General features: G+C 45.0%; 1 protein-coding gene and 1 long non-coding RNA gene across 7 annotated transcripts in view; one reads left to right on the top strand and one right to left on the bottom strand.

The window, feature by feature from the left end:
* The window catches only part of AUTS2 (activator of transcription and developmental regulator AUTS2), a 1,243,088-nt gene that overhangs the window by 910,006 nt on the left and 308,440 nt on the right, over window positions 1–24,642 (bottom strand). The window lies entirely within an intron of this gene.
* Window positions 15,116–24,642, top strand: part of LOC138162399 (uncharacterized) — a 20,044-nt gene continuing 10,517 nt past the window's right edge. Inside the window, exon 1 of the long non-coding RNA XR_011168625.1 lies at window positions 15,116–19,530. This is a non-coding gene — a long non-coding RNA (uncharacterized lncRNA). The remainder of the gene's footprint in view (window positions 19,531–24,642) is intronic.

Genomic DNA, 24,642 nt, shown 5'->3' with positions numbered 1-24,642 from the left:
CCAAGTTCTTAAAATATTACAGTCAGAACTAAATACAAACATCCATATCGGATCTGACCAAGGGAGAGAACAGGGAAATGATGATTTCCTTTATTGAACATTGTACTTTGATAAATAAAATGTAGGATTACATCAGTATTTGTGAAATAGGATGCTAAAGTTGAGTTATGCCAAGAGAGAATTCAACAATAGTCTCCTCGCTCATTTTCAAATCAATTGCTGTTTAGAGAGACTCGCCTATTTTCTATGTGTTGTGTTGATTTTTTGAACCTCAAAGATGAACTTTACATTTAGTCCTAGCAGACATCACCTTGTTAAATTCAACTTATCATTCTGACTTAGCTTTTTAGATCCTGATTGTGTTATATAGTATGCAAATTATCCCTTCCAGTCGAAGATTATTTGCAAATTGTTTAAAGTATGCCAGTCATTCATTCAAGTGACTGAATAAAGATGTTGAACAGACAGGACCAGCCAAGGACAGGTCCCTGGGGAGCTCCAGTAGAAATCTCCTTTCTATCAAGCAGCCATTAAATTCTTTGGGTCAGGCCATTTATTCAGTCTGAACTAATCTGATATAATTGAAACAAACAGGAGCTGGCCTTTATCCTGAGTGATCCAGTAGAAACCGATGGGGTTTGATCTGTACTGGTCAAAACCAATCTAATCTGACCAGGACTGAGTTGGACTGGTGAAAATCAGCTGGAAATTTTCAGAACTGTATCAGTATATATAAATACATAAAGGTAGTACACAGAGATAATCAAAGTATGATGGAACTATTACGTTTTAGAAAAACAAATTTGATTCTGCTAGAACTAGTATGATCTGGTTTGAGAGAGTGGAACTTGGGTCTAATAGGGTGGATCCAATTAGAAAGAACACTGAGTGATCTGGAGTCAGGGGCCTGACTTGAAATTCTGGTTCTGTCCCGTACCGTCTTTGTGACCTTGGACAACCTTCCCCAACCTCTTTGGCCTTTGGATGCCTCTCCTATAAAACAAAAGGGAGGGCCTAAATCGTTTCTGAAGTCACCTTCAGTTAAGCTAGGATACCATAAAAGAACAGTCTATATTCTTTGGAACTAATTCAAACTTATCTTGAATTTGCCCAAACTGACTAAATTTGGTTTGGTTCAATATGAACAACGGGTCAGGACCAGCTAAAATGAATCCCAACCAATTGGAGTTGGTCAGTTAGGGGAACCTACTGGATCCCTGGATTCTGTTTGATCCAGTTAACCCCCTGTTGCAACCAGCCAGAAGTGAGCTGAACTAATCAAGACCTCCAATCCACATAGCTTTATAACTTGTCTGTACAAGCCGGAATCTGGGCGAGATTGCCAAAACCTGTCTGAGCTGCCTGAAATCTGAGTGCTGTTGGCGTTCTTAAATTAAGCGGTCCAAATCATTTTAGACTAGTTTCAACCTTATGGACCTAGACAGGAACCAGTGTCAGTTCTGGTCACAACTGCCCAGGCTTCATGCACAGACTAGGCTGACACACGGGTAGTGGGAAAGGAATTCTGAAAATGACCAATGCAACAAATGTAGAAATATTTCCATCATTCTGATTCAAAGGGAAAACATACCAATTATTAGGAATGAATGAGAAGAAACAGTATCAATTAAAAGTATATAGAATCAAGCTGTTGTATGTGGGATTTAGCTTTTATATTCAACAAAGAGAAACTAAAGATCAGACATGTTAAAAAAAAAAAGTCTCTAAGCATCCCTCCACCTTGCATCTTCCTACTGCAGGACTAGAGATCAAAGGTGCTAGCTTGGTTCAAATGGACGATGGCCATATAATCTCCACGGTGTAATTCACATGGCAAGGCCTGCTGCTTTCACTCTTGGGCAGAGTTAAGAACACGACCTGTGATCAACACCTGAAAGACAGTTCTAGGAAACAGAAGAGGGGATGCACATGGAGAAGATGAAACAGAGAACAGAAATTATTAGGATGAGGGGTGGAGGGGGAGGGAAAAGCAAAAAGCAATTAACTGGCCTCCAGTATCGATCAATGATGTCACGTTGGGGAAGGAGAATCAGACAACGGGAGGTACTCATGTCGTTGGGACAGGCCACCACACGGCCAGAGATGGAGACACTTACATGGGACTAAAGCACAGGGGAGTAAGGGCTGATGGTGTCCGGCCACACAATCTCAGGGCCCAGAGTAGCCTCCGTAGCCTTCTCTGCCTTGTTTCCTGGAGTCTGATGCTCAGATTCTCCCTTCTGAACGTGGCGGAACACTTCACTGACTGACCTGGGGGCCAGTCAGTTAATTGTTCTCTCTTCCCCCCTTTTCTAATATCTGTGGTTCTCTATTTCACCTTTCTTTCTCCCTTCACCCCCTATATTTTTTTTTGGTCACTATGAACAAAAAAGAGCGACAGAGGAAAGTTAGGAAGGAAGACAAAGATATTTATTCACTCACTCGTTCAATCAGCAAGTGTTTACCCCCAGAAACACAGTCAGGACTATCAGGGTGATGAGGGAATGCTCCAACACCATCCAGACACTCATTAAAAATCCCCAGGGAGGTATTCTAGTTGAACCTGAGTCCTATGACACTAACAAGTCCAGGCACCTCGCAAAATGTCCCACACTGAAGGAGGAAATGATTCCCCTGACAATTTCTAAACCAGTGTTAATCACCATTATAAAACTGTGCTCATTGCATCAGAAAGCCACTCAATTACCAAATATTCATGGAACTCGTACTATGAAGAACCCTGTACCCTCTAGGAAATCCAAGGAGAGAATCCCTCAAAAAATTCGCTTGCCTTCACTGATTTTCTTTTACCATGCCTGGAAGAATAAGACCACCGGAGCTAAATGAGACGTAGGTGAGACCTACTCATGTCAAACAAGGGAGAGTTGAGAGAAGAGCTGGCAATCCCCAAACATGCTTCCCTCTGCACTGGACAAACCCCCACCTTTCTGGCCCCGCGCCACAGTCTAGATTCCTCGCCCCAGCAAGCTCCTGAGCACAGTAACAAAAGCTCGTTCTAATGAGGAAAACAATTCTCGATCTCCTCGCACAGTGCGTGCCTTGGGGAGAGTGTTAGCATAGTTAATCTTTTTTTTTTTCTTTTTTTCCCCAAGTCATCAAGCTATATTCTCCTTCAGAAAATCCAAACACTTGTGGGATCAAAGTCAGGAGTACTCAGAAATGAAATCCATTCTCCTAATTTCTTTTCTGCCTGTTTCTTAAATCCCGAGAGAGACCTGTAACACCACTGCTAGCTTCCTCTGCTCCTTCAAGAAAGAAAGGAGAACAAAAAAAGGAAATGAAGAGGAAGAAAGTGCGTGCAGAATATTCACCAATGTGCCTCCAACATGGGGGACTCATGGACATCCCCAAGCCTGGGGCTGTTGTTTAGACCAATTAAGGCAGAGCCTAGACAGTATCCCTGCTGCAAGTATCTGTCTAGAGCGGTAGACAGGAAGAAGAGGAAACGAGCAGAGAAAGAAGCGTTTTTCCTACAAATAAAAGATAAAACCAATTCAAGGTCACACAAAGAAAATAAGTGTTCTAACCTGACCTGCTAGCAGTCTTCATTTTATTGAAAATTAAAACAAAAGGGCACCTGCACCGGGAAAACACTTATGTAAAAATACTCAATAAGGCTTTCAACCAACATTAATGCTGACTGCAGGGCAATGGCATTCATTTACTCGTTCTTTCATTGAGACCAGCCTAGGATATACAAAGAGCTGAGACAGCTTAGTGCGCTAGACAGAGCACAGGGTTTAGAGTTAAGACCAGAGTTCGATTCTCACCCAAGATGCTTATTAGCCCTGGGACCCAGAACAAGTCATTCCCCCACTCTGGGCCTTAGTTTACCTATTTTTAAATGAAGGGGCTTGACTCAATGTGCTCTGAAGACCCTAAGACAGAAAACAAGAGTGGGCCTTGCCCATGTGGGATTTACAGTATAGCAGGAAGAAGGGGGCATAACGCAGGGGAAAATAAAGAGTACAAAGAGAGGCTTAAGATGGAAAAGTGATTGTTGGGGGTGGGGGAATGAAGGAGGGAGAAATCAAGGAAGGCTGCGTGAAGGAGGTGGCATCTGACTGTGGCCCTGAAAAATGAGAGTTTCTGAAGGAGATGGCTTGGGCTGGATGAGGGTGAAGGGATGAAGGCAGGAAAGTGCTGACAACATAAGGACGGTCAGTAGTGAATGTGGCCCCTGTGGAGAGGTGGAGTGGGAGATTAAACTGGAAAGAGAAGGTGACTGGTCCTTAAGGGCCTTAAATTCCAGGCTGAGGAATCTTGGTTTTCCACAACAAGTAAAAAGGAGCAGCCTCAGAGTCTTGGGTCAGACAGCAGCAGGGTGAGAGGAATGAGCACAGAAGGAACATCTCCCTTTGGATTCTGCAGCATGGTGCTCAGAAAAGTGCCGGCCCCTCATTCCTGATATGAAAACGCTTGTTGATGAAGTAAAACAACGAGTGTGAGAGTGACTCAGAGAAAAGAAGCATTTCTCAAGGGTTTACAGTCCCCAGCTCCTGAAACACCAACAGAAAACAGGAGATGGTCTCTGCTCTCCAAAAGCCCGGGCTCTCAACTGGAGAAGCCCCATAAAAGAAAGCCCAGCTTCTGGGTGAAGGGAAAGGATCAAGGATCGAAGGCCCGAGCATACGAAGGCACTTTCCTGGTGAAGACGGTGGCAAGGCCCAGGGGGATCTGGTGATGCTGCCGGGCACAGAGGCAGGGCAGATGGTGGGCATGGTGCCCATCCATCTCACAGGGCAGAGGGGAAAGGCAAGCCGAGCTCCAGACGCAGGGGGAGGGGCAGGCAAGGGGACCGAGAGAACACTGGACTCTGAGAGGTGGCAAGGACTGAGCCATGGGCAGTTTCACTAACAGGCTCCTCTTGAGAAAGGACCATTTCATTCACTGAATATGTTTATCCCAGTGCCCACAGTTACTGGAAGTAAACTCAGAGACCCCTGGACCACTGATTAATTCATAGGTGCCCAAAATTAAAACATGAATAACTTCAGTAAAGACACAGGCTCCTTATGATTAAGAACTATTTCATTCACTGCTTATAGAAACTATGGATATATGAATGCAGGTATATATGCATACACATTACATATAAATGTATTTATGTATGTATGCATGCATTATATATGTGTGTGTATATACTTATTATATACACATACATACACATATGTATATATGTGTACACACACAGGAGAAGGAAATGGAGAAACATACATAGACAGTGAAGTTCATAGGGTCACGAAGAGTCGAACATGACTAAACAACGGAACGAAAACACATATATGCACATGCACACACATATGCAACACAGAACAAACATACACACAAAACAGGTGTTCATACACAACACACATATACACAAACCTATACATTCATACACACGTGCACACATACACATACACATACACACACATACACACCTCTCTCCCCCCAAAGGCTGCAGATACTGGAAGTAAACTTACAGACTGCTGATTTATCGGTGGCCAGAATTAAACTATCAATAGTTTCAATACCGTCATGGGCTCCCTTCCAGGAGGGCCTACTTCATTCACTTGTATATGTCTCCCCAGTGGCTGGTGCAAGGCCTGGCACACAGGAGCCTCTTAATAAACACTTGCTGACTAATTAACCTCGTCAGCAAGTTCTTAACAAGCAGAGGGGCCTCCTCTGAGGAGCTCAGACTCTTTCAGACCCAGAGGACCAAGGATCAACATGCCCGAGAATGGAGACCCCCCCCCATCAGAGAAATGTCTGTTGCCTGCATTTCCAGCATCTCCCCGCTCCCTTCCCCCTAAATACACATGTAAGGCTTGGGTTGTGTTTGTGGCTTTGTTTCCACTCTCTCTAATTATAAGGTGCTACCTGTGCTCTGTCCAAAGATCAGCTCTGGCTGACAAAACAAAGCTATCGCCATGTCTGCGGGCAGTCATTCCACATCCTCCCTTCAGAATCATGCCCTCTGTGCCCAGAAGAAACGTTCACACTTTACACGTTTCCTTAAAAAAAGGAAGAAAGCAGATCCAAGGAAACTGAAAAGTTAAGTAAAAACAAGTCACGCTAAGATGAGTTCTCCTAAGAAAGCTGCCTATAAACAATCCAGAATAACAGAGCCCAGAGAGCGGCCCTGGGAGGTGGGAGTGCATGGAAGGCCTTGGTTGGGGGGGGGGATCCTAAGTATACAATCACACACACACACACACACACACACACACACACACACACGGCTGGGACAAAAACCCTTTAAAAGAACAAGCACCACCCTCCGAGCCAACAGGGAGGACTCAAAACATACCTACCGTTCAAGGATTTTTTGTTTTAAGGGGGCCTTTAAAGAATGGGTTGTTTTCTTTTTGTTCTCGAGTTCTGCTGGATCAGCATTTCTAATCCACTGACAGGTTTTCTAAGCACGCAAGCAAAAAAAAAAGTTTCCCCTCAGAGTGGAGTCCTGTGAAAAGTAATTGAGCATGAAACAAAACCCAGTGAACGCAGCATCATTATAATGACCGAGCTTGGCTCTGGAGAGAGGTCAGCAGACTCCCCCCCTTCACTGCTGACTGGGGGCCCACAGGCATGGGCGCTGTCTTTAATTCCTTCCTGCCAGGATCACCAAGTGTGGAGGAAGGGAGAGGGCTGCTGGTTTGGTTGTTTATAAGGGCATCAATCTAAAAAGAGAGACTGAAACATAAAAGTAATTGAGGGAAACCAAAATAAAAACCATGAAAAGACTAAGGAACCATGGCACAGGTGCCCCGCTTCCAGCCCATCCCATTCCCCAGTAACCAGGCATAAAAATAGATACTCAATAGCGACTCAGGTACTAAACGAGGAAAGGATTGAGAAGAGGTCATGGGATCCGCTGCATGGAAGTGACTTCAACTGCATTCCATTGACCACATACATATTTCTAGAGTCCTGGATGTGAAAGGTCAAGCTTCTAGAGACCATGTCTCAGTCTTCCAGGTTTTTACATTCTGCCAGGCAGAAAGACAACATGCACACACTGACAAATTGATACAAGGTATGGGAGGTGGCTAGGTGGCACCAGCCCTGGAGTCAGGAGGACCTGAGTTCAAATCCGGCCTCAGACACTTACACATAAAACTAGCCGTGTGACCTTGGGCAAGTCACTTAACCCCAATTGCCCTTCAAAAAAAAGAGAGAGAGATACAAGGTACAGATGGAACCATACAAAGTAACTTACAACAGTCACATGCTAGAGACATCTGGAGAACCAAGGAGTTGATTGTTAAATGTTCAAAGTGAGCGAATGTTAAATGTTCAAAGTGAGCTTTTACACCTTGGAAATGCAAAAAGGCATTCCCCTCAAGGCTAGATTTATTGTTTTGTTGACTGCCTAGACTTCAGCAAGTGATGGAGAGAATGTTAATAATGCTTATTAAACTTCAATGGATGTTGTACATAGATTTATTTTTTCCCCAGAAAGCTGGTTGTTAAACATCTGCCAGCAACCTCTGAAAACACATGACAGGAGGATTTGGGAAAAGAGTCAGAAAGGGGCACCTGGAATCAAGGACTCTATTCTTTTGGGCGGGGGGAGACTAGGCCTATAATTTCAGCGGCATAAAGAGTCCCTCACTCCTGGTGAAGGAATCGCTTCTCCCAATATCAACACACACACACACACATGCCTTACAGCTTGCTCTCAGGGACCTGCCTGGGGCTCTTCAAGGGTAAGTGACCTGACCAAGGTCACACAGTCAGAGCGAGTCGTTGAACCCTGGTCTTGATTCAGACACCAGCTCTGGACCCACTATGCCACAAATGTCTCTAGTTATAAGGGGTCCAAGAAGAAAGGCTGGCCTTAATCATAATGGACTGAGTAGGTATGGGAGTCAGCTTCTAAAAAGAAGTGGATAGTTTCTTATATAAATTAATCATCAAAACCCAAAGCTTACTATAAGAAATTAAAAAATGCATATACATACTAAGCCCCTGACTATGTGGTGCGCTAGAGGCGCAGTCTGGTTCAGAAAAGTTAGTGGCTGAACATCTGTACACTGGATACGATTCCATTAAGCCCCTCCTCCACGAGTTAGTCAAAGGAAATAGATTTTTATGATTTCAGTTGGAAAGCTCTAAAAACGACAAGCCACAAATTGCTGTGGACCAGGATAGCCCACGTCTAACACACAGGTCTCACGGGCCTGCATTCTGTATCAGCAAAAGGCTTTCATCACTGGCTGAAAATAACAAGGGGGAGTCTACTGTATAGGAATGTTTTCCAAAACAATGCTCTCACCACTATCTACAAGAGCCCAATCAATAGCCACATGCGTAAGATAACAATAGCAGAGCAGGGCCTTCCAACAAAGCAGAGACTTCCCAGAGTGAAAAAAAAATGTCCTGACGATTTATTACCTGAGTTCATCGAGAACACTGCAAAAGCCAAAACAGCAATATGTGTTATCCTACTATTGGGGAAAAGAAATGCCAAAAGCACCTAAAATACACAGAAGAACATTAGCTGCGAAGTAAGAGGACCTGGGTTCAGATCCTGTCTCTGAGGCGTCCGACCCTAAGCATTAGGCCCTCTGGGCAGACTCTCCTTCTCTCTAAAATGAGCAGGGAAATGAGATAAACTGAGGCCTGGAGAGGTGAAAGGGAGCTGGTCTCAGAGAAAGTTGGGAGCATAGAGATGATCTAACACAAGGCCACGTCGTTATGAAGAAGGGGGTGAGGAGTGGAGGGCTGGGGACCAGAGATAGGGAACACATGGCATCTCTTCCATTCCACTGTGAGTCCCTTTCTTGTATTCCCCATGTTTAGCACAGGGTCTGTCACATAGTAGGTGCTTAATAAATTCTCACTGACACTCTCTGTCTCTGTCTCTCTCACACACACACATACTCTGATGTCTAATAAGAATTCTCTATAATAAACTCAGAGGTCACAGAAATATCTGAGATCAATCTTAGATAGATCTTACAGCCCAAAGGACTCCCAAAAGTCAATGAATTTTTCAGCAAAGGAAACTGAGGCCCAGGGAAATGGAAAGGCTTGTCCAAGATCAGCACAAGTAGTAAAGAAAGCTGGAACAGAGCCCTGGCTCCTCTGACACACAGCCCAGGTCTCTTTCCAAGGCGCCATGTTGGATTCCTAGTCAGACCCCTGCCCAAGAAAGCCATCTCCCTACATACAGCCTTCACAACGCATGGTCTCAGGCCCTCTGCTCAAGGCTCACTATGAGTGAGTCCTAATTGTTGGGAAATAGGGGCTGACATTAATTCTAAATTTGTTCCTTTACGACCTCTACCCATGAGTCCTGGGGCCAAACAGAAAAAAATCTATTCCCTCACCCATATGGCAGTCTGCCAAGGATTTGAAGAAAAAATTATCATCTTCTCCAAGAGAAACATGCCCAGTTCCTTCAAATAACAACAATAACAGTGATGTTGATGATGATAACAACGATTTATGCATCCCTTTAAGGTTTGCAAAGCACTGTTCGTTTAACCTCCCAAACACCCTATGAAATGAGTGCTACCAGGATTCCCACTTCAGATTAAGGAAACTGAGGCAGAATGAGACCAACGGCCTCGGGGAGGATCACACGAGTGCGAGGCAGGACTGGAACCCAGAATCCTGACTCGAGCTCGCGCTTCGTCCACGGGGCCGCCGTGGTGCCTCGTGCCTCGTGCCTCACCACTCGATGCTTGTCATTTTTTCACTTATGTTTTTGTGGGTGTCTTTGTTTCTGAAATCGCTGTCAGTTACAAAAATAATCGTCTTCTCTCTTATCCCAGAAAGCCGCCCCTTGTAACAAAGAGACAGAGGAAAAAGCAGCAGCTCAGCTAAAAACTTCAATATCACACGAGCCGCATCCCCTGCCCACAGTCTGTCCCCCGCCTCTGCAAAGAATGGAGGGAGGAGCATTTCCATATATCAACTTGGGTCCACGCTTGGTGGTTATAACTACATACAAGCAACCCTTCTAGACACTGCCAAAGTCCCTCTCAGATGTGCTGCCCAAAACAAACCACCGTGCTTTCAAAAGAAGCACTAGATTTGGAGTCCAAGGGCCTGGGTTCAAATCCCAGCTCTCCCACTTGAGACATCTCTATAACCTTAGGCACAACACTTCTCTCTGGACCTGTGTCATCTGTCAAATGAGTGGGGGGGATGAGATAGTCACAAGGCTCCCTTGTAGCTCTCAATCTTCAATCTGATGGGCTCTGAGAAGCTCAGCACATACCATAAGGGGTCCCTTCACCAGTCATGAAGCAAGAGGGAGAACCATGCTTGGCCCAGTAGATTCTTCACTTCTTTGTTCTTATAGGAAGAAAGGGTCAGATAGCTAAGTCTTGTATATCTCAGAACAGCTTTATGAACCAGTAACATCAGTTAAGAGGGTAAACTCAGTCTTTCATTCAGGAGTCTTTTCCCCCTTCCCTCCACAAAGCCTTGCAGAAGAAATGGAGCGATATACAATGAGGTTAGAATATTAATATTAATTTAATTCACATTGATTATTTAATTTAATTAATATTAATTGTAAAATCCCCAAATAACCACTACTTTTATTTTGATAAAAGTTGCCCAAGTCATAAACTGCTATTACTGTTCAATCATTCAGGTCATGTCCAACTCTTTGTGACCCCATAGACCATGACTTTCCGTAGAGTTTTCTTGGCAAAGATATTGGAGTGATTGGCCATTTTCTTCTCCAGTGGATTATTAAGGCAAACAGAGGCAAACAGAGGTTAAGTGACTTGCCCAGGGTCATACAACTAATATGTATCTGAGGCCAGATTTTAACTCAGCTCTTCCTGCCTCCAGGTCCACTTCACTGTGCCAGGTAAAAAGCATCCTCTAAAATAAGGCAACTTATTTGAACTAGTGTGGTTTATTTTTATTAAAAGGATCACTTCAGATAAAAGAACATCTCCCATAGCTAGGGACTAGAGACCAAAAACAAGACAGTATACTAACCATCTAGGCAGCATTTAATCATGATGATAGGAACAGAAAGCATTAATAAAGTACTTTGAAGGCTTGCAAAGTGTCTTACAAATATTATCTCAGTTTGTCCTGGGAAGCAGGTTCTGTTATTATTTCTACTTTACAGATGAGGAAACTGAGGCAGTCAGAGGCTGAATGTCCTACCCAGGGACAAACAGTTAGTGTCTGAAGTTGGATTTGAACTCAGGCCTTCTGGACTCCAGGTCCAGTACTCTATTCACTGAACCACCCAGCTGCTTCTCAGTCCGGGGACTGTCACTCACATGTGGAGACAGTAAGTGTAAGGTGAGCTTTAGAAATGTCCCTGCTGCTGGGGTCAGAAGCAGAGGCAGAATCCAAACTTGTTTGGGATGTGGGAGTTAACTGGATCCAGCTGAGCCCGGAATTCCTTTTTTGAGACGCTTTGGGAAACAAGTTACATCTTGAGCCCTCTGCAAACTGGAGACCAAAGTCTGGCTTGGTTGTGACCCACAGTCAGCAGACGACTGGATCTGGAGTGGGAAGACCCACATTCAAATTCCAAATCTCTCACTTAGGACTTGTATGACCTCGGTTTGGCAAGACTCTGAACATCATCTGAAAACCAACCAACCACCATTTATTTATTGAGTGTTCACTGCTAGGCCTCAGAGGTCCCTTCTGGCTCTCCATCCCATTATGTCCCAGACTGACTATTTATTGACCAAGACAGAATCTCGGGTAACTGGGCCTGGGTAATCAGATGAAGCCTTTTCAATCCACAAACATTTATAAAGTTCTGACTATGCACCAGGCAGCACTGTGAATACAAAGAACTCCCTTCCACCACCACCAAAAGAAGACCCTCTCCCTTCCAGAAGCTTGCAGTCTAATGGAGGAGATGGGTGAACTGGAGATATCATCAACTGAGATATCATCAACGGGTGAATTGGAGATAATCCCAAGGGAAAGGCCATGGGAGGAAGGGGGATGGGGAAAGGCTTCCTGTAGAAGGTGAGGTCCTACCTGGAGACCTGAAGGACACCAAGGGATCTGAGAATCCCAGGACGGGGGACGGCCAGTGAAAAGGCACAGTCTTGTCTGAGTAACAGCTAGGAAGGAGGCCAGCACCATTATCACCACAATGCACAGCCCACTGGCCTTGAAATCAGAAAGACTTGACACACTAGCTGTATGACCCTGAACAAGTCACTTAACCCTTCCTGCCTCAGTTTCCTCATGTGTCAAATGAGCTGGCAAAAATGACAAACCATTCCAGTATCTTTGCCAAGAAAACCCCAAATGGGGTCACAAAGAGCTGGACAGGACTGAAACAAGTGAACGGCAAGGAGAAGAAAGTAGGGTGTTAGAAGACAGGGAAGAAGGACTTTAGAAGCCAAAGAGAAGGTTTTTAGTTGATCTTGGGCATTAGGGAGCTCTCTGTGCTCACTGGACAGGGAGGGGACACAAGGAGACCTAGACTTTAGAAAAATCAATTTGAAAGCTAAGTAGAGGGCAGAGGCTTGAGTGGGTGAGAACAAGCAGAAAGTCAGCACAAATACGCCCGTCCATTTTCTTTAAATAAACCTTTTAGTCCTTTAGTGGCCACTTAACAGACTGCTTATATAAGTTGGTAAGAACTTTATGTCAAAATTATAATTTATCATTTCATTATTAATTCTAATGAGAATTGTAGTTCAAGAACAAGGCCCAGAAACTATCCATTTCTTGCTTCCTTTGTGTTGGGCTGGTGCTGGGCTAAGTCATCTCATTAAGGTTGAGTCTTGGTTTTTTGGTTTCAACCTAGAATCTCAAAGGGGAGGGGATTCTCAGCATGGAAATTCCTTCACTGGTCCAGATCAGCCACCCCCCCGCCCCGTCTTAAGAGTGCCAGAGTCACCAAAAAGTAAAATGACCCACCCTGGGACACACAGTCCTTATGGGTCAGAGTCTGGACTTTATACTAATGTCTACCTAACCCCAAAAGAGGCACACTATACATAGCAAGCTCTCACAGGGTTAAAATTCATTGAGATTTTAAACCCATTTCTCAAATAAAGTTCATTCTGATCTCTCACTGAGGTCTAAGAAGTAGAAGGTCTCAAAAGCAGACCATCAATCTGAAAGCATGTCCTCGGGCCTAGCAAGCCTCTGGGAAAAAGTGGGTGAGGAGGGGGTGTTTCCCTTTCCTTCTTTCCTCCTCCCACAAAAAAAAAATTCTGGGTCTGAAAATTTTTAACTCCAACTCTTAGTAGTTCAATTGTTACACTCAATTATAGGCTAAATAGACTTTATAAACTGACCAGGGAATAGGATCGCATTTATAACTATATGACAAAAGGCTTTCCTGCTCCCAAACAACCCATAAAAACATGCTGTGGTTTGGTTCTGAATCTGTTGTAGGTGGGAGGCAGGATGAGAGAGCAAAGGATCCTTGAAGCTGTCCTCAGAAGACCCGAGCTCCTACGTGTGTATGATCACGGATAGGCTAATGCATCTCTCCAGGCCTCAGTTGTCTCACCTGCAAAATGAGGGAGTAAGACTAATATCCCTCCTGAGGCCCCTTCTGGCCCCAGGGTGTGATTTTCTCCTTCCATCGAATGCTTTAGACAAACCATGTAATATCTCTGCCTCAAGTTTCCTCTTCTATAACCCAAAGGATGGGGGCAGCTTGCTGGTCCTAGAGTCAGGAAGACCTGAGTTCTGATCCAGCCCCAGACACTGTGTGTCCCTGGACAAGTCAATTCACCCTGTTTGCCTCAGTTTCCTTATCTGTAAAATGATCTGGAGAAAGAAATGGCAAACCCCTCCCATACCTTTCCCAAGAAAACCCCAAATGGGGTCACAGAGAGTCATAGCAACAAAAGCCCTGAAGGAGTGGATCAGATAATCAAAGAGGTCGGTCACTGATCAGAAGGCCCACCATCCCTCAGAGATCCTGGCCCCGAAGTTCATCGCCAAAGTGAAAGCAGCAAGCCCATGACCCCCAGGACAAGCCGCCCCAGATTCTAATGGGGTGAACAGCGGACCCAAGCAGAAGCACCCCACGAAGGCGCCCCCTCACCTGCACCAAAGCAGAACCAACCCTGACCAAATCAGAGCACGTCTGCATTTTGGATGACTCATTTTCTTACAGGCTTTGATCGGGTCAGACGAATTCCAGATGCAGCACGGCTTCTGATCTGATTTTTGTTTCCTTAAGGCTCGCTCTTTGAAAAATGACTTCATAGGTCAAACAAGAGGGACCAGGAGAGCACAGATTTCAATTCAATACACTCCAAGTCAATTCCAGAAACATTTTCTAAACCCCGGAGCTGTTCAGAGTGCTGAGAAGACAAAGATCCAATGTGCTTGGTAACTGATCCTCAAACCTTTTATTCAAGGCCTACTATGTGTCTAGACCCAAGGCAAATCACGCTTAACAATCTATTAATCAACAATCACCTCCTATCCGGACAGTCCAAGAGTAAGCATTGCTGCATGATCCTTTATAAGCTGCCAGGCCCTGTGAGGGTGAGAGGGGACCCACAAAGACAAGAGGTACTAAGTTCTTAAATTATCAGGTAATAGAATTTAAAAAAAAAACCAGTCCCTATTCACATTCTACTTGGAAAAACGCAGAATGCAAATATACAACCTAGAATCGGGGAAAAAACAAAGTAAGTTGGGGGCTGGGAGAGTACCCAGATGGCTGGGGGAATCCTGGAAGGCTTCCTGTAGGAGAGGGGTGTTTTTAAAGGATTCTAAAAAGGAAAGGTGAATAGGGACGGCATTCCAAGCACAGACAATGGACTGGGCAAACGTTTGGAGGCAGGACCTAAGAGGCTCGGCCTTCAGTAGGCAGAAGGGCACCAGCTAATTACCACCGCAAAGAGATGCTAGGGGAAAGATGAATTCTAAACTGGAGATGGTTCCATGTCAATGTGAAGAAATGGAGAACAGGAATGGTTAGAAAACAAAAAGGCAATCATCATTTAGAGAAGACCTTACCCAGTGGTCCTCTGGCCTTTTTCAAAGTCCAATTCTTTTTAAACAAAATGACAAGCAATTACTAGAAATTTCATATACGGAAGCAGAGATGGCTTGCAACAATTCCTTCCCGGGCTCTGAGGTTCACAGACTGGTAACCTATTCATTGGAAATATAACTTAATTTGTCTATACTATCTCTCCCAACCCCTTCATCCCGGCACAGTGGACAGAGTTCTTGACTTGGAGTCACAAAGGCCTGGGTTCAAATTCCGACTGAAATGTGACTTTGGACAAGTCACTTGTCTCCTCAAGGGGAGGGGACATTTGTAAATGAGGGTGTTGGCCTGGATGGTTTCCACAGTCCCTCTTAGTTCTAAACTGATCATCTTTGGGTTTCTAGATGAAGAAATTGGGAAGTAGAGAAGCTGAATGATTCCCCTAAGGTGCCCAGAAGGACTGGGTCACATCAAGTCTCAAAGTGTCCAAGCCAATGTTTCCTCCATCCACAGCCTCCTACAAATGAGCCTTAAGTTACTGGCCTAGGTCTGAGAAGGAAAGATGTATCCTCATATAAATGAAGCTCCTGGGAGGTCCCCAAAGCACTTATTTACAAGAGGCACTTGAATATTTGATGGCTGATGGATTTAGAAAGTTCTCTGCACTGCTCCAAACCAAGCCTTTGCATCTTGAAGTCCTGTGTTCAAATTTGCCCTCTGGACCCTTGCCAAGTGACACAACCTCTCTGAGCCTGCCTGTCCTAATCCATAAAATAAAAATATTAACACATATAGTTCTACCCTCCTGGGGTTCTTGTGAGGATCAAATGAAATAATACATAAAACAGAGGTGTAAGCCTTAAAGCTCTCAATCCATGGCAACCATTTATGTGGTTTTTTTTTTGTTTTTATTTTAGTGTAATATGGAAGAGCAGAGTTCAAGTCCTGACACACACATTAACTAGATGTGTAAACCTGGGTAAGTCACTTCATGGCTCTGTGAAACAAGAACAATAATAACAGCACCTAAAAAACACAGCTTTTGAGATGATCAAATGAGACACCATCTGTAGGGCACTTTGACAGCCTTAAAGGCCAAAAAATTGCCTGCTTTCCATGATCCCATTCGAGGTTTTCCTGGCCAAGATACTGGACTGGTTTGTCATTTTACAGATGAGGAACTGAGGCAAATAGGGCTAAATGACAAGCCCAGGGTCACACAGCCAGTAAGTGCCTGGGGCTGGATTTGAACTCAGGTCTTCCAGACTCCAGGCCCAGTACTCTACCCACTGGGCCACTGCACATACAAGAACATTTCGCATCTGTGTCATGCTGTGGGGATCACGAAGTCATACATAGCCTTTAAGCACCTTGGATTTCTACCTTCTCTCGCGAAAAGAAGGTCAAAGCTGGAGTGTTCTCAATCAGTGCTGTCCTTTGTGACCTGGGGAATATGAACCGGTCCTGAGTCAGAACAGAAAGGAGCACCAAAGTTCAGCTCCCTTGGGTTTTTAAAGTTTTTCCAGTTCCTTTGACTGATGTCTCACTCTTCTTTTCCCTGTCTCTCTGTCCCTGTCTCTCTGTCTCTCTCTGGTTCTCTCTCTCTCTCTGGCTCTCTCTCTGTCGTCTATTGCCATCTCTCTGTCTCTCTCCTCAACAAAGAGAAAGAATTAAATCTAACTGCAAAATCAAAAAGCTCAATCTGTATAGTCAACATTCCGCATCCGTAGTCCCCTACCCGTCCACCAAGAGGAGGAAAGTGTATCATCTGTTCACTAGGACCAAAACAGATTGCAAACATGCTGACTTCAGCAACATTTCAGTAACCCCCTTCCAACTTTTTTTTTCTTTCTAGATAAGGAAACTAAAGTCCAGAGTTAAGAAGTGATTTACCCAAGGTCATGTTGGAAATTTTATGAACTCACACTTCAGGGTGTGTGAGCTGATAAAATGATATCCCTTTGGCAAAGCCATCCTAAAAGTATAATTTCTTGAATTCAATTCAATGTAAATAAATAAAGTATCCACCATTTGCAAGGTACCATGGCAGGGGCTGGAGATACGGTCAAAAAGAAAACAATCCTCACTCAAGAAAGTTACATCATATCAGGAAGATAGAATTCTTACACACAGACATCAGTGTGTGTGTATGTACATGTATGTTATGTGTGTGTATATATGCATACACACATATACACACAAAATAATTTGCCTTTAGAGCGGGCACTAGATGATGGGTTTGGGGGTAGAAGGAAAGGGCTCCTGTTGACAGGGGGCCTCCCTCTGAAAACTCCAGAGGGTGGTCCAAGTACATGGACTGCACATCGCATCTCTAGAAAAAGTGGGGGCCGGGGGAGGACACAGCAGTTACTCTATGCTGCTTCTACCTTTTCGGAGGGTTTTAATTCAAAACAGCAGAATAGAATGAGAGGCCAGGAAAACCCATTGTTGGAAAAAAAAAATCAGCCTTTGAATAAGTGTGAGGTCACCATCGATTGGGACAGCCTAGTTCCCCTTATCATCTCTGTTTAACTGGCTGCAAACATGGCCCTGAACGTCCTAAGCTCCGCCATCAGAGAAGCAGGGCCTTGCACCCTGTTCTGTCTTCCTTTCCATGACCACTCAAGGCAACAAACAGGTAGCCATCTGTTCCCCTGCAATGTTTATTAAAAGTCTCATTCATAAGGTGGGGTCATTTTATTAGCCAGCGTTCTGTAGATCATTTTGTTCTAAGCCTCAGGGGAAACAAAAGCCATTTCTAAAGCCCACAGCCACCCTAGTAAGACTCGGGCGCTGCCTGGGTCAAAACTCAGCAAGTTACCGATGCCCGATTTTCCAGCCCACCTCCCATTTTTTCAGTATTTGGTCCTACTTCATTACACAAAGGAAAGAGGTCTCTTTCATGAAACACCTTTTTTTTCTAATTGTTACTAAACAAAAGGCAGAAATTCATAGGAGCCTAGATTTTAAGCTCAAAGGAGAGTCTTCTGAGACGAGTTTAACCCTGCCATTTTTGAGATATAGACCGTGAGTCAGAGAGCTCAAGGGACTCATCCAAGGGCACACATCTATTAAGCAGCTGAGGTGTGATTCTAAGTAAGGTCTTTCTCTCTATCACATCTCTATCTACTATCCACCTCCAACCATCACCTAACGGATTTTAACTCATTTCAATTCAAAAGAACATTAAAATAAATGCCACTGAAGAGTGGCGAGGGGTACTGCCCTGGGCTGGATCCCTCAAAACTGAAGAAGTCAACGCATTTCTATCAAATCGCTCGGCTGTTCAGCAATTATTAAAGCATAGAAAAAGATCCATGAAGAAAGACCCTGAGGGTCTGAACACGAGTTTGTACAGGTACCAGGAGGAAGAAGAGAGAATGGGGAAGATGGCACAGGGCAAAGAAGGGATGAAAATACTTAGCCTTTAATACAGGAGACAGGGCACTAACGGGCCAAGAGGGCTGAATCTGGAAACAAAGGGAAAATCAATGATTTCTACAACTATGACCCTATGACTGGCCTGGGTCTCACTTTCCTTGTCTTTAAAATTAGGGAACGGGACTAGATGATTTCTAAGCCCTTGTAAAAGGAGGGTATTTGATTAGGTGGTCCCTAAGGGCCTTTTCAGCTGCAGATCCATGTTCCTGTGACCTCTCTGAAACTCAGTTTCCTGTGTTAAAAAAAAAGGTGGGGGGAAGGGTTTGGACTAGTTGACCCCTAAGGTTGCTATAAAATGAGGGAGTTAGAAAAGATGGGCTTTGGGGATCCTATGACCTCAGCAGGATAAAATGGTATCTTGAACATCTGAGATCCAATGAGCTCCCTCAGATACTCAATGTTCAGGTCACGGTACAAATAGCAGACATGTGCAATGCGTGACACATTTCTGATTTAACGTCCAAATGCATAGAACTGTTTAGAACAAATATTTAAGGTCAAGCCAACTTGTCTGAGAACCAGAGACCCTCGAGGAACAGAGACAAGCCCAGCCCACTTATGGAACAGCGTGGGGTTCATAAGGCAGCATGATGAAGCGGATGAATTTCACACAAGATATGTTGTCAAGGTGTTAGAATTTGTCACGGCTTTTGCTAATGAAATGTCGTTTCCCTCCCTCTCTTCGTATACTATGAAAGGACTAGATTACTGTGGCCTATATCCTCTGCGATGTTTGTTCCAATCCCAATGAGGGCAGCTGATTGCTTCCAAACCTAATTACAGCCGAATGAAAGTCCCTCAGAACCATCATTGGCAATTAGGGCCTGTCCAGCTCCGTCCGCATGATCTTATTTGGAGATGGATGACGGAGGCTCTCACAGAACAAGGAGCAGGTGCAGGGGGTGGGGGGGTGGGAAGAAGGACCAGAGGCTGATCCGCTGCAGGCCACCACACAGAGGCAGAATGGCAGGGAACTTCCAATGATTCCAATCCTGGGTGGGGGGGTTTAAGAGGGAAGGGTGAGCCATGTAAACACATAAAGGTGAAAAGAGACCCTCCAGGAATGGAATGGAAGGTTTCCTGTGCAAGGAAACCCATGCAGATGATGAAGAAACTGCTTCCACACATGGTCCAGGACACCCAGATCCTCCTTCAGCCCAGTAAGTACAATTAAGCCTCATTAGGGACCAGCAGAGCCTGGGAGGCACTCAAATGGTTGGGTTCCTTAGGGAAAGTGGGCCTTAGGCTTAGGGACAGAGATTAAGTGCAGTGAAAGGCTGTGTGTGTCTTGTGTATGTGAGCGCACATGCACGCATGTGTGTCTATGTGTGTGCATGTGTGTATGTGTCTGTCCGTGTGTGTGTGTGTATGTCTGTGTGTGTCCGTCCTAAGTGTGGAGTCTACCTAGAAGCAAACAGCAGCTCAAGTCACCCCATGCATATAAAACAGTTCTGTTTGGAGTCATTTCTATTTCCCAAAACATCCGAGGGAAAGTCAGAGAGGAGATGTGGCAATATTGTGCCCTTTTTCATTTTTAATTAAAAAGAGGGAGATAACAGCCCTTCTAAAGGAGAGAGCATTAGTTGTTAGGCACAATATCTAATGTTGCAAGGCCATTATGGAAATAAACAATCAAAGAAACCCACACACGCGCCCACTCCCAGGTGAGGGCTGGGAGCTCGGCGAACACATCATCACTGCTGCCAGGGCCAGCTCAGGAGAGCCAAGACAAATAAATCACTCAAACACCAAGTTTCTACTTACAAATCTGGTGAAAGTCCAGCTCCTGTGATTAGGGAGAGAGCTAAGTATAGAGTCCAGCCAATCTGGGCCATCATCCCCACTCTCAGACACTCACTGGACACCTGACCCCATCCTCACAGAATGCCTTCAGTATCCAAGTCACGTCATGTGAGAAATGCTCTGTATGAGTGAAATACTAACAGCAACATGGCAGACATTTCTGAGGCAGGTAGACGGCACAATGGATAGAGTGCCAGGCCTAGAGACAGGCCTCAGACATTTACTAGCTGGGTGACCCTGGGCAAGTCACTTAACCTTGACTGCCTCAGTTCCCTCATCTATCAAATGGAGGGGTTGGATTAAGTGGACTCAGAGGTCCCTTCCTGTCTTAAAGCACCAACTGATAATAAAGGGCCAGATAGAATAAAGGACAGACAGACAGCCCTGGCCCCCCTTGGCTCTTCCCCTGCCCGAACACCCTGGCCAAAGAGAACCCACGCACCAGCAGTTGGGAAACCAGAGCTCCATTGTTCCATTGGACACATCCAGGCAGGAGTGCTGGCTCCTTCTCCAAGCCCACCCACCATTTCCTTTTCAATTAGCAGCTCATGGAAAGGAATAATGACGGCAGCTGCTAAAGAGTACTCTGATGTCAGTGAAAGACTGCAAACCCCAACTGTAAATAGCACGTTGTAAATCGCTTGTCACCAGCACCATCAGCCCTTCCCGGAATCACCCAGCAAGCGACAATCAAACCCATCTGCTCCGCTTCCCCCACCAATGCCCCTGGAAGCCGGCAGCCTCTCCCCCCAGCTCCCGGCTGGCTCCCTCGCATCACCTGTCACGTCTGGGCTCCTAGGAAGAGGCGTCAAGCCCCCCGTGAGCACGGAGAAGAGGGATTAGAACACAGGGCATGGGCCAGGTTTATCCCTGGAAGCCGAGAGCTGGTTGGGGGCAGAGGACATTGCATCAGGCAAGGGGACCAGGGGCAGGGAGGGGAGGAAAACCGTGCAGGTGAGATTAGAGGAATAATGGACATTTCTAGGATGTCCTAGACAAGGAAACGGGCATTCTTCTGGCCTCTGGAGGATTGAGAGAGCACCCATTGGGTTGGCATGCCACCAGGGCTGTCTTGGTAAGGAACGACCTCTTCCCTTTGTTTCATCCATCACTGGGGCTATAACACCCTAGCCCATGAGAAAGGATCCCTATTTATTTTTATTGTTATATTATTACTTATTTTACTAAGCTTCAGTCTCCTCATAGGTAAAAGAAAAAAGGTGTGGGATTAGAGGGTGTATGACTTATCTTCTATCTCTAGAGTTATCCTAAATTTCCCCTCCCTAAGCCTCAGTTTCCCCATGTGTAAAAGACAGGTTTCAATGTGAATGGTTGGGGAGATTCCTTCTTCCTCTAGAGCTATGTTTCTATGAATGGGCATGGGTCATCCGGGGGGATCCTGAAACTACCCACAGGGCAGATGTCCCAGCATTTCTGCACGTGGGAAGAAATAAATGAGATGGAAGAACATGAAAGAGGTATGAAAGCAAACAAGGAAATACAATTTTAAGAAAGGCACACTGATACATTGCTGCGGGAGCTGAAAATTGGTTCAGCAATTCTAGAAAAGAGTTTGGAATGATACTAGAAAAATCACTAGGCTGTGACCCAGGAATACCATTCCTAGTCATGAACGCCTCAGGGGGTCAAAGTCAGAAAAAAAGAGTTGAAAATATACAAAAACTATAGGCCTATGCATGTCACCAAAGAAGGCCCTAGTCATAAACTGTGTATATTCATAAAATATAGAGTAGTCATTTTTCAGTCATGTTCAACTCTCCATGACCCCCTTTACAGGTTTTCTTGGCAAAGATACTGAAGTGTATGCCAGGTTCCTCGCCAGATGAGGAAACTGAGGAAAACAAGGTTAACTGACTTGGCCAGGGTCAAACAGCTAATAAATGTGTGAGGCAGGATTTGAACTTGGGGCTTCCTGACACTGTAGCCACTGTGCCACCTAGCTGACCTACCAGAATATCACTAAGCCATTAGAAGCAAACAGTGAGAATTCAGAGAAACTTAGTAATTATAAAATATACTTGAGAAGACCTACAAAAATGATTTAAATAAAAAAGCTGATTCAGATCAAAGTTAAGCAAATCAAGAGAAGAGTCAATCCAAAGACCAAAATAATATAAGCAAGACAAAGAAAATATACCAGAATGCGATCAATGCGTGATGGGGCAATCCATTAACAAGACTTTATTAATTGCTTACCATGTGCTAAGCCCTGGAGGTACAAAGGAAAGGCAGACCAACCCTGACTTCATCGCGGAACATGCCTCCTCACCCCTTTGAGGTAGTGGACCACCGCACAGAAGGAGGCATATGTTTTCATGCCAAGCAAAAAGGCCTTCTTGGCTGTGCATCTTTGTTACAAAAGAGGATTTTAATCCAGAAGAGAGTGGAATCGTAATAAAAGGACAGCCACGCGAATAAGGGCTGAAAACATCTTTTTCAAAAGGGAAGACAAAGGCCGTCTCACCCTCACAGGAAATGGGCACATTTAGCCATTTAATGAGATGGAAAGAGGCTCTCTGGATCACTTCTACACATTAGCCTCTGTTTTTTCTGCCGTTTCATTATTACCTCTGTTGGTTTGGCCAAAGGTTCAGTCCGAGGGAAAACAGGAATTTAAATGGTGGTCCAGGTGAAAACAACTAATGCTTTATGGAACCACCATGCACAATCCTACAACTGTCTAATGAGAAAATTGGGAATCTGAACCCTCTGAAGACCCTCTCCCCCAAATGAGGCTTTTGAATTCTTTAGTATTTAGTAAAAATGTTTTCACTTCAAATCACATTTTCAAAATAAAATCCTAGTTCATGCCTCCATTAACAAGCATAACAAATGAAAACTGAAAAAGCCCACAGAGCGCAAGTTCAAATGCCTTTTTGCCAGTAAAATACAAACTTGAACGATGTTACTGCCTCCAAAGTTTGGATTTCCAGATGCCTGCAGACATTACAGCCGCGCTGAATAAATACCTGGGTGAATACTGGATGGATTTCCACCAAAAACTAATTAGCGAGTTTTCTGATACCTGACTTCCGCTGAGCCTGCTGGAGGAAAGGTTCAGATGCTCAGTGTTGCCGGGATAAGTTAATTTGAGCAGATACATTTCGTGGTGAGCATATCAGAAAGGATGGCTCGACACCAGAGAAACAAAGAGTATTATCTCCAGAAAGAGCGAGTCTCCCGTCAGGCACGCACATGCAGGATCATTGCAGGCGCCAAAGAGCCACGGCATGAATGGTCTGTGTGTGCCTACAACGCGTCAGCAGCGAGGCTGGGGGAGCACACAAGTGCCGGACACTGGTCTTCCCAGCCTCGGCTCCTTGGGCACATCCGGTGCTCACTACGTGTTCACTGGTTGACTATCTCTAGGTGTAATAAGTGCCCTGAAGGTCAGGACTACTGGGTTTTGCTGGTGTTGGCTCATCAGCCCCTGGTACACTCTCTGGTATACAGCAGTGCTTACTAAATGCTTTTTGATTCACTGTCTTCCCATATAGAACACAAGTTCTTTGAGAGCACATGTTCCTCCGTATTCTCTAGTGTGGTATCTGATGCAGCCAAGATGGAGGAGTAAAGGCAGGAACTTGCCTGGGCTCCTGCTCGGACCACCTCCTGCTATGGTACCTGATGCTCAGTAGGTACTTAAGAAATGACTCCTGGCTGGCGGAAGTAAAATCGCACACTGGTCCACGTGAACAGCACAGCTCTGTCTCCCTCATCTCCTAAGGCAGCTTCCCAAAAATCACCAGCTATGATATTTTTCCCCCACCACCACACAATCCAGGCCACGATCAGTCCCCAGATACAAAAGGGTCACTAAATCATTCCCAGAATTGTGAATGCCCAGAAACAGGACCCCCTCAAGCAAAAGCTCTCATCTATTCATTCATAGAGCAGCTCTTAAAACCAATGGGTTACAGAGACTTAATAAGACCAGCCACAAGTAACCTTCTGAACAGCATTTGCCCTCAGGCTAAAGCCCAAGGACTGGTTTCAGATTCTATGTAAGACACTGACTGTGTGCTGTCTGGGCAAGTCACTAAATGTCTGCAGCCCTTCATGCCATCTATCTGAGATCTTAGATATCCTGTGTAGTCATTTCTAGCCCTAGACAGATAGATGGAAGAATGGAAGAGAGAGATGGATAGAGAGAGGAGGGAGGGAGGGAGAGAGGGAGAGAGACAGACAGACAGACAGACAGAGACAGAGACATACAGAAAGACAGAGACAGAGACAGAGAGAGGAGAGAGACAGAGAGAAAAAGAGAGAGACAGACAGAGAGGGAGAAGTGGAAGAAAGAGAGAGGGAAGAGGGAAAGAGATTGAAAGAAAGGGGTGAAGAAGAGAGGGAGAGAGGGGGGAGGAAGAGAGGGAGAGAGAATGGACAGAAAGGAGAGGAGGGGGGCAGGGGGAGAGAGAGAGAGAGAGAGAGAGAGAGAGAGAGAGAGA

This window comes from Petaurus breviceps, unplaced genomic scaffold (assembly GCF_028583685.1).
Source record: "Petaurus breviceps papuanus isolate PSGF00001 unplaced genomic scaffold, PetGlider_PUasm1.0 186, whole genome shotgun sequence".
NCBI lineage: Eukaryota > Metazoa > Chordata > Mammalia > Diprotodontia > Petauridae > Petaurus > Petaurus breviceps.
Note: the sequence above shows the minus strand (reverse complement) of the source record. Positions and strands in the feature narration are given on the sequence as shown.